At 42.1% G+C, this 8,444-nt stretch overlaps 1 long non-coding RNA gene across 1 annotated transcript; it reads left to right on the top strand.

Moving 5' to 3' along the window:
• The first annotated feature begins 3,356 nt into the window (after window positions 1-3,356).
• Window positions 3,357-8,178, top strand: LOC108700790. The gene is made up of 2 exons (XR_001933045.2): window positions 3,357-3,960; window positions 7,557-8,178. It is a non-coding gene; the product is annotated as an uncharacterized LOC108700790 (long non-coding RNA).
• Window positions 8,179-8,444: the final 266 nt, after the last annotated feature.

Raw genomic sequence — 8,444 nt, 5'->3', positions numbered from 1 at the left:
TTTAATTTTTTTTCTGAAATCTACACGGGTTATTTCCCCTTATTTATCAATACATTTTTCTGAAAATGTCCTGTGTGGGAAAAAAAACGTTAAAAAAAATTGTGAAAGTCGCATGAAAATTCGAATTGTACCCATTTTTCAGATTTCCCGCTGACAACTCAGATTTTTGCCCCAAAAAACATGAAATCTTCGGATTATTGCACAAAACCCAGAGCAGATCAGGATATCTTCGGGACTTCGCCTATTGACTTATATACAACCTCTGCAGGTTTGACTGAGATTTCAGATTCTGGCTTTTTCCATCCTGGTGGTATAATAAATCCGGAAAAATTCTAGTTTTTTTTTTTTTCCCCCACTAAAAATTCAGATTTTATAGTTCAAAAAAACTCAAATTGTTTTTAGTTTTTGGCATTCGGACTTTAATAAATAACCCTTTGTATTGTCTCCAAGCTGTCGGGAGTTGTAGCATGCAACAGTTGCAGTGAAGCAGCAGTTCCTGCTTGTGGTGTAGGCGTGGGAACGAGGGGATTGATAATATTTAGTAGTAGTCAGAGGAGTAGTCGGAAGAGGAGTAGTAGAAGTAGGAGGAGGAGTAGTCAGAGGAGTAGTAGGAGGAGGAGAGGGCTGAGATATGTTTAGCAAGCACAAGGGATTGGCAAAACACTGCGTCACACACAAAGCACAATTAAGAGTAGAAAGCTGTGGACGTCACACAATCCTTTCAGATACTTAATACATTCCTAAATGAAGCAGCATGCTCCCCTTAACCACAGGGACCAGGCAAGAGAAGGGCCGGAGTTAATATTCCTAAAGACATTCCATAGGGCCAAGGAGAATGGGCTTGAGTCGGATCCCAAACCTACTGGACCAAACATTTCATCCTCTGCTGTTTCCTCAATCAATGCACTTTGTCCTCTCCAGGGAAGGGGTGAAACGTAAGATTTACTGTCTTTTGGGCCGTACCCATCCAATCGCTCTCCTGCTCCCCAAACCATGCTCTTCTTTTGCCTTTTAACGTTTATTTTATTAAAACCCTTCCGCCCCCAGCTGGAAAGCCTTTGTATTAATTGCTTGGGCCTATAATGAGCCACTTAAAAATGGAAAGAAAGAATAAATCTCAATCATGCGCTACCAAGAAACGCTTTCTCGGTTACTCAAATTTAAAATAAAAATATAATTTTTAATCCGTGCAGTCAGAGTGTTTCATTCGGCCGATTTCCAAAGCGACTTCCCACTATACCTGCCTTACAGGTTTTTTTTTAAAAATTAACTTTTATTATATTATAGGCTACTTTTCAACTGGTCTTCATTTTAAATGATTTCCCTTCTCCTGACTCTTTCCAGCTTTCAAATGGGGGTCACTGACCCCATGTAAAATACAAATGCTCTGTAAGGGCAGAGACACACGTGGAGATTCAGGGAAATTAGTCGCCTCGGCGTCCGAGGAAACTTCGGGTGACTTCTGAAAACGAAGTGCCATCCCGCCAGTGGTTTAGATTCAAGCCGGCGGGAAGGCAGTTCGGAGAGATTAGTCGCCCCGAAGAATAGGCGATTTGTCACCGGGCGACTAAATCTCGCCAAGCTCCATGTGTGTCTCTGCCCTAAGGTTACAAATGTATTGTTATTGCTACTTTTTATTCCTCATCTTTCTATTCGGGCCTCTCCTATTCATATTCCAGTCTCTTATTCAAGTCAATGCATGGTTGCTACGGTAATTTGCACCCTAGCAACCCGATTGCTGCAATTGCAAACTGGAGAGCTGCTGAGTAAAAAGCTAAATAAGTCAAAAACCACAAATAATAAAAAATGAGGACCAATTGCAAATTGTCTCAGAATATGTCTCTACATCATGCTAATAATTTAAAGGGAAACAACCCCTTTAAAAGCAATGTGCTTCTGACTGCTGAGACAATGAAGCAGCCTTCTGCTACGCCGTTTCAAGAGTCAGAACCAAAAGTGCATCGACTATAAACATTTTCAAATAACTTGAGAACCATTGAAAATACTTTGTACCAAATGTCTTTGGGGACTTGACTTAGAATGAGAAAACCCTCCTTTATTTAGGAAGTTTGTGGTCTTGAGTGACATGGGTGTGAATTTAAGGTGCTTCTCGGCAGGAGAAAGGGGTGTTCTGCTTTCATTTTTGAGATTCGTAAATCTGGAAATACCCCTGAAATGTTAATGGTCCCTCTCAGTGTAGAGAGTAGCTGTGATGTTGTTTGAGCCACTTGTATTTATATAGAGAATAAAGTACCCCCTCTTGTAAATTATAAGGATATTATAAGTTACCAAGGCTTGTGTTTTTATAAAGGTCATGGAACTTCAAGGTGACTTCTAATAGCCTCGTATTTTGCAACAAGGGAAAGTATTTTATTTATTATAATACACCCGTTTCAGTGAGTCAAGTAACAAAAATGATATCACTAAGCTCCGATTCTAACAAATGACATCACTAAGCACTGTTTATAAGGATATAATTTACAGGATATGCACGGCTCTTGTTTATTATATGCCATTACATTACAGAAGAGCATAAGTAATCGCCCCCTCTGTGACGTCACATGACACAGCTGGGCCTCCAGTAAAAATGTTTTTGTGCCCCAACACCTACACTACCCCCCCAGGCTGGCTTTTGCTCAGAAAATGGGTACCGGGGGAAGCCATACCCATAATGCAATTTATACTGCCCACTGTTGGCCATCACTATTCACTGAGCTTCAATCTCTAGGTGCAAAAGTTTGAGACATACAATGAATGGGGCAGAATGTGGGCACAGCTATTCTAATTATAAATCTTGAATTGGCGCCCCTCTTTTCTGAAAGCCAGGGTGCTGCTGTGGGTGCTATTGCGAGGCCCAGGAATTATGAATTGCAGCATGTGTATATATGCAAGGAGAATAGAATTCTATGGGAGACAGGAGTGTGGCGGATACTATAAATGAATATGAATTCATATAAATGAGGCTGATAAATGAATATAAATTGCTATAAATAAGCCTGATGCTATAAGAGACTGCCGGTATAAATGGGGCTGATGCTATAAATGAGGCTTATGGAATAAATAGTGTATAAAGTACCCCCTCTTGTAAAATATAAGGATATTATAAGTTACCGAGGAGTTTCATGACCATATAAAAGTACGAGGCCGAAGGCCGAGTGTTTTTATACAGGTCATGGAACTCCGAGGTAACTTCTAATATCCTCATATTTTACAACTGGGGGTACTTTATTTATTATAATACACAAATTTTAGTGAGTCATGTGACAGAAATTACATTACTACTCACCGTTTATAACTGATGACATCAGAACTCACCGTTTATAAGGATATAATTTACAAGATATTCAAGTCTTTTGTGTATTATATGAATATAAATTCCTATAAATGAGTCTTATGATATAAATGAATATAAATTCCTATAAATGAGGCTGATGGTATAAGAGGCTGCCGGTATAAATGAGGCTGATAAATTCCTATAAATGCATATAAATGAGGCTGATAAATGATTATAAATTCATATAAATGAGGTTGATGCTATAAATGAGGCTTATGATATAAATGAATATAAATTCCTATAAATGAGGCTGATAAATGATATAAATGAATATTAATGAGGCTGCTGGTGTACAATACTCCCTGTGCAGCAGCAGCAGCGCCGGCTCATTCTAATGGTCCCCAGCCCTGTATTTGGCTCCTATTATTGAGAAAGGCATTTGATTGGCTACACAAGGAGGAGGGGCAGTAGAAGCAGCAGCTGTTTCCCCTTCTCCTTTCAGCATCAGTCACATCCCAGTCCCCCCACCTTCCTTCACAAGCCCCTCCATCCCTCTGTCTCCCAGGGCCGCAACATGCTAGACATTTTCCTCCTGATGTTCTTTTCCATCATAGGCCTGGTCCTGCTCTCCTACATCATCTACATATTATGAGCCCCGCCCCTCGGGTATTAACCCTTGATCACAGGTGAGTCTTTTTTTTATATAGATACAACGAGACTGAGAGATGCTCCTTATAGAGACTGATGCTACTGCCCCTTTAACACTAGACAGGAAGTAGGTCCTTTCATCTGCTTCCTTATTATAGTGTGTAATAATATACTGTACATACGTATATATATCAATATCTGCAGCCTTAGGACTTGTTCTTCCTCTATATAGCGCTGATATTATAATATAATAATGTTATTATATTATCACTCATTTATTAGATCTGTCCAAATTGTCCCTATCTACGTTGTAGTACAAGGCTGGACTACAGCTCCCAGCATCCTCTAAAAAAAAAAAAGCTATTTGATCAATCCTTTAATTTAAAGGGATGCACAGTCTGATATGGAAAGTCACCAGAATCCTGCAGGTTCTCTTAACTGCTCAAGTTTATGATAAATATACTGCGGACATAGGTGCCCTTTAATTCTACTAATTCCACTGTAGCTGTGTTAATCCTGGGGCTGCTCTTTATTGCCTGTATACAATGCCCATTGATGAATGATGCCAGGGATCCAATGAAATCCCGTGACCCGAATGGAATATGTCTCCATGGAATCCAGTGTGGCAGCGGCAGCTCTGGGAAATGGGCCAGATAGAGGGTAAGAGAGAATTCCTGGCCCAGTTCTGAGAATCCTGCAGCTCCCGCAGGGCAAACAAATGTGCTGAATATATATATATATATATATGTATAAATTATTAAAGCTGGAGGAGAAAAGGTTAGAACTGATAGATGGAGACAGGAGAACAGAACTTGCTCTTCCTTTGCATTATTTAATTCCCTTTGTATCCCAGTTATTAACAGTCAAACATTGCTAATGTCATGAATGTGTACCATGAGTGCCACCTGCTGTTCTGGATGGGAATAGGCCAAACCCTCAACAGCTGCTGTTACTGATGCAGGAAGTGCTTTCTGATGCTTCTCTGCTCAGTTCTGTATATATAACACTGAGCAGAGAAGCGTCCAGAGATGCCTCCGGTATCAGTTATGCCATTCTGTCTGAAGAAAACTGTTGATGGTAGACTTTGACCTGTGTGCTGATCTGACCCAGGCCTAGACCTGGAGTTAATCTATCCGTAACCCTTTTATTACCTTGTCTTGGACTTTCTTTATTTTCCTGGTTCAGTATCAGGAGCAAGAACACATCGTTATTAATCATTAATAAAGTATATGTTGTACGAGACCTTGTGATAAAGATGCTGCCCATGGGTAACCCTGCAATGTCTTTTCCACCAGGACAATCCCCAGTGTTCCTTCCCCAGAACAAGCAGATTTTGCCCGAAATTTCACAAATTGTTGTTAATTCTTAATCTTCTGCTCATAGCGCTAGGGGTGCTTCACCTTTAAGTTAACCGTTATTATGTTATAGAATGACTAATTCTAAGCAACTTTCACTTGGCCTTATTTTTTTATAGTTTCTTGAATGATTTTCCTTCTTCTTCTGACTCTTTCCAGCTTTCAAAATGCTCCGTAAGGCTACAAATGTATTGTTATTGCTACGTTTTATTCCTCATCTTTCTATTCAGGCCTCTCCTATTCATATTCCAGTCTCTTATTCAAATCAATGCATGGTTGCTAGGGTAATGTGAAACCTAGCAACCAGATGGCTGAAACTGGAGAGCTGCTGAATAAAAAGCTAAATAACTCAAAAACCACCTATTTTTTTTTAAATATAATTGTATAATAAAGTATGGCCACTCCTGCTCTACGTCATACGGAAAGCTCATTATGGATAAGGGCAATTTTTAGGGAGATTAGTCGCCCAGCGTCAAATCGCTTCTTCTTTGGGCGACTAATCTCCCCAAACTGCCTCCCTGCCAGCTAGATTCTTCGTTTTCCGAAGTTGGTTTCACAAGGAAACTTCGGGCAATTCAGAAAGCTGAAGCAATTCAACTGCCATCCCGACGGCGATTTACATTCTAGACAGCGGGATGGCAGTTCGGGGAGATTAGTTGCCCGAAGAAGAAACGATTTTTTGCTGGGGGACTAATCTCCCGAAATAGCAACGTTTGTCTCTGCCCTTAAACGGGGAAACTTCGGGCGACTTTGGAAAGCCGAAGCGATCCGACTGCCATCCCGACGGCGATTTATATTCTAGATGGCGGGATGGCAGTTCGGGGAGATTAGTTGCCCGAAGAAGAAACGATTTTTCGCTGGGGACTAATCTCCCGAAATAGCAACGTGTGTCTCTGCCCTTAAACGAGAAAACTTCTGGCGACTTCGGAAAGTTGAAGTGATCCGACTGCCTCACGTGGAAACTTCGGGCAACTTTTGAAAGCCAAAGCGATCCAACTGCCATCCCTATGGCGATTTACATTCTAGCCTGCGGGAAGGCAGTTCGGGGAGATTAGTCGCCCAAAGAAGAAGCGATTTGTCTCTGGGCGACTAATCTCGAGAAATAGCAGCGTGTGTCTCTGCCCTTAAACTAGGAAACTTCGGACGACTTTGGAAAGTTAAAGTGATCCGACTGCCTCACGTGGAAACTTCGGGCGACTTCGGAAAGCCGAAGCAATCCGACTGCCATCCCGATGGCGATTTACATTCTAGCCTGTAGGAAGGCTGTTTGGGGAGATTAGTCATCCGTCGAAGAAGCGATTTGTCTCTGGGTGACTAATCTCCAGAAATAGCAGCGTGTGTCTCTGCCCTTAAACTAGGAAACTTCGGGCGACTTCGGAAAGCCGAAGCGATCCGACTGCCATCCCGACGGCAATTTACATTCTAGCCGGCGGGAAGGCTGTTTGGGGAGATTAGTCGCCCGACAAAGAAGCGATTTGTATCTGGGCCACTAATCTCTTGAAATAGCAGCGTGTGTCTCTGCCCTTAAACGAGGAAACTTCGGGCGACTTTGGAAAGCCGAAACGATCCGACTGCCATCCCGACGGTGATTTACATTCTAGCCTGCGGGAAGGCTGCTTGGGGAGATTAGTCGCCCGACGAAGAAGCGATTTGTCTCTGGGCGACTAGTCTCCCGAAATAGCAGCGTGTGTCTCTGCCCTTAAACTAGGAAACTTCGGGTGACTTCGGAAAGTTGAAGCGATCCGACTGCCTCACGTGGAAACTTCGGGCGACTTCGGAAAGCCGAAGCGATCCAACTGCCATCCCGACGGCGATTTACATTCTAGCCTGCGGGAAGGCAGTTTGGGGAGATTAGTCGCCCAAAGAAGAAGCGATTTGTCTCTGGGCCACTAATCTCGAGAAATAGCAGCGTGTCTCTCCCCTAAAACTAGGAAACTTCAGGCGACTTCGGAAAGTTGAAGCGATCCGACTGCCTCATGTGGAAACTTCGGGCGACTTCGGAAAGCCTAAGCGATCCGACTGCCATCCCGATGTCGATTTACATTCTAGCCTGCGGGAAGTTAGTTTGGGGAGATTAGTCGCTCGAAGAAGAAACGATTTGTCGCTGGGCGACGAATCTCCTGAAACAGCAGCCTGTGTCTCTGCCCTTAAAGGTGAACAACCCCTTTAATTAGTAGGAATGAGAACAATTTTAAAAGTATGTTTGATAGCTTTTTTGCCCAATTAATGCAAAGTTTGGGGTTACAGTGACTTATTCTGTTCATGTTTTTATTTTTCAGACAGACGGATATTGAGCACCTGAACCATGAAACCTCCATTGAATGTAAAGGGTCATTACAGGGGTGTAACTACAGAGGAAGCAGACCCTGCGGCTGCAGGGGGCCCAGGAAGAATAGGGGGCCCCATGAGGCCCTAACTCATATATTAATTCAAAAATAATTAGCCGTGGGGCTCAGTAATATCTAGTTACTCCACTGGATCATTATGAGAATTTCCTAAAGAGAAGAAGATCTCTGAACGCTGGCTCCGTACGATGCACAACAAGATTGCGGCCAAACTCGTGATCCATTTCTTTATATGTTCTGGCGAATGCATTAGAATCGTGTCGACCGATATTTACTAATACTATGATAAAACAACAAGAAGCAAGATCTTATTTTGCTCCTCGTCCGGACAGAAACATAACAAGTAACTGTTGGAGACGGTAACCCTGAGTGTCCTGCTTCTTTCCTACATCTCCACCAAGTGGCAGCAAAACGATAGATTTCTCCAGCCGCCAGTTTGGTCGTCGTGTTCTCCCCAAACCAAAGGGATTTCAAAATTTGTTTCTGCAGTTTTAGCAAATAGAACAACAAGGAGTTGTGTACATGAAAATAAATAAATAAACGCAGCTCAATCGGATCTTTAAAGAGTATCAGATGTATTTGCGCAGAGGGAAATTGTTAACAGATTTTGTTTTGGTTTTTTTTTTTGGCTTTTTTAGGATGTTTGATGCAGAACTTTAAGCTGCCTGCCCTTTAGCTCTGAACTCTTTTAATGGGGACAAAGACAAAATTATGACTTTTTAACTACTTTCCAACTGCTTTCTGAATACGATTGTCTAGGAAGGCCATATTTAAAGGGATGGTTCACCTTTAAAGGGATACGGTCATGGGGAAAACTTTTTC

This window comes from Xenopus laevis, chromosome 9_10L (assembly GCF_017654675.1).
Source record: "Xenopus laevis strain J_2021 chromosome 9_10L, Xenopus_laevis_v10.1, whole genome shotgun sequence".
NCBI lineage: Eukaryota > Metazoa > Chordata > Amphibia > Anura > Pipidae > Xenopus > Xenopus laevis.
Note: the sequence above shows the minus strand (reverse complement) of the source record. Positions and strands in the feature narration are given on the sequence as shown.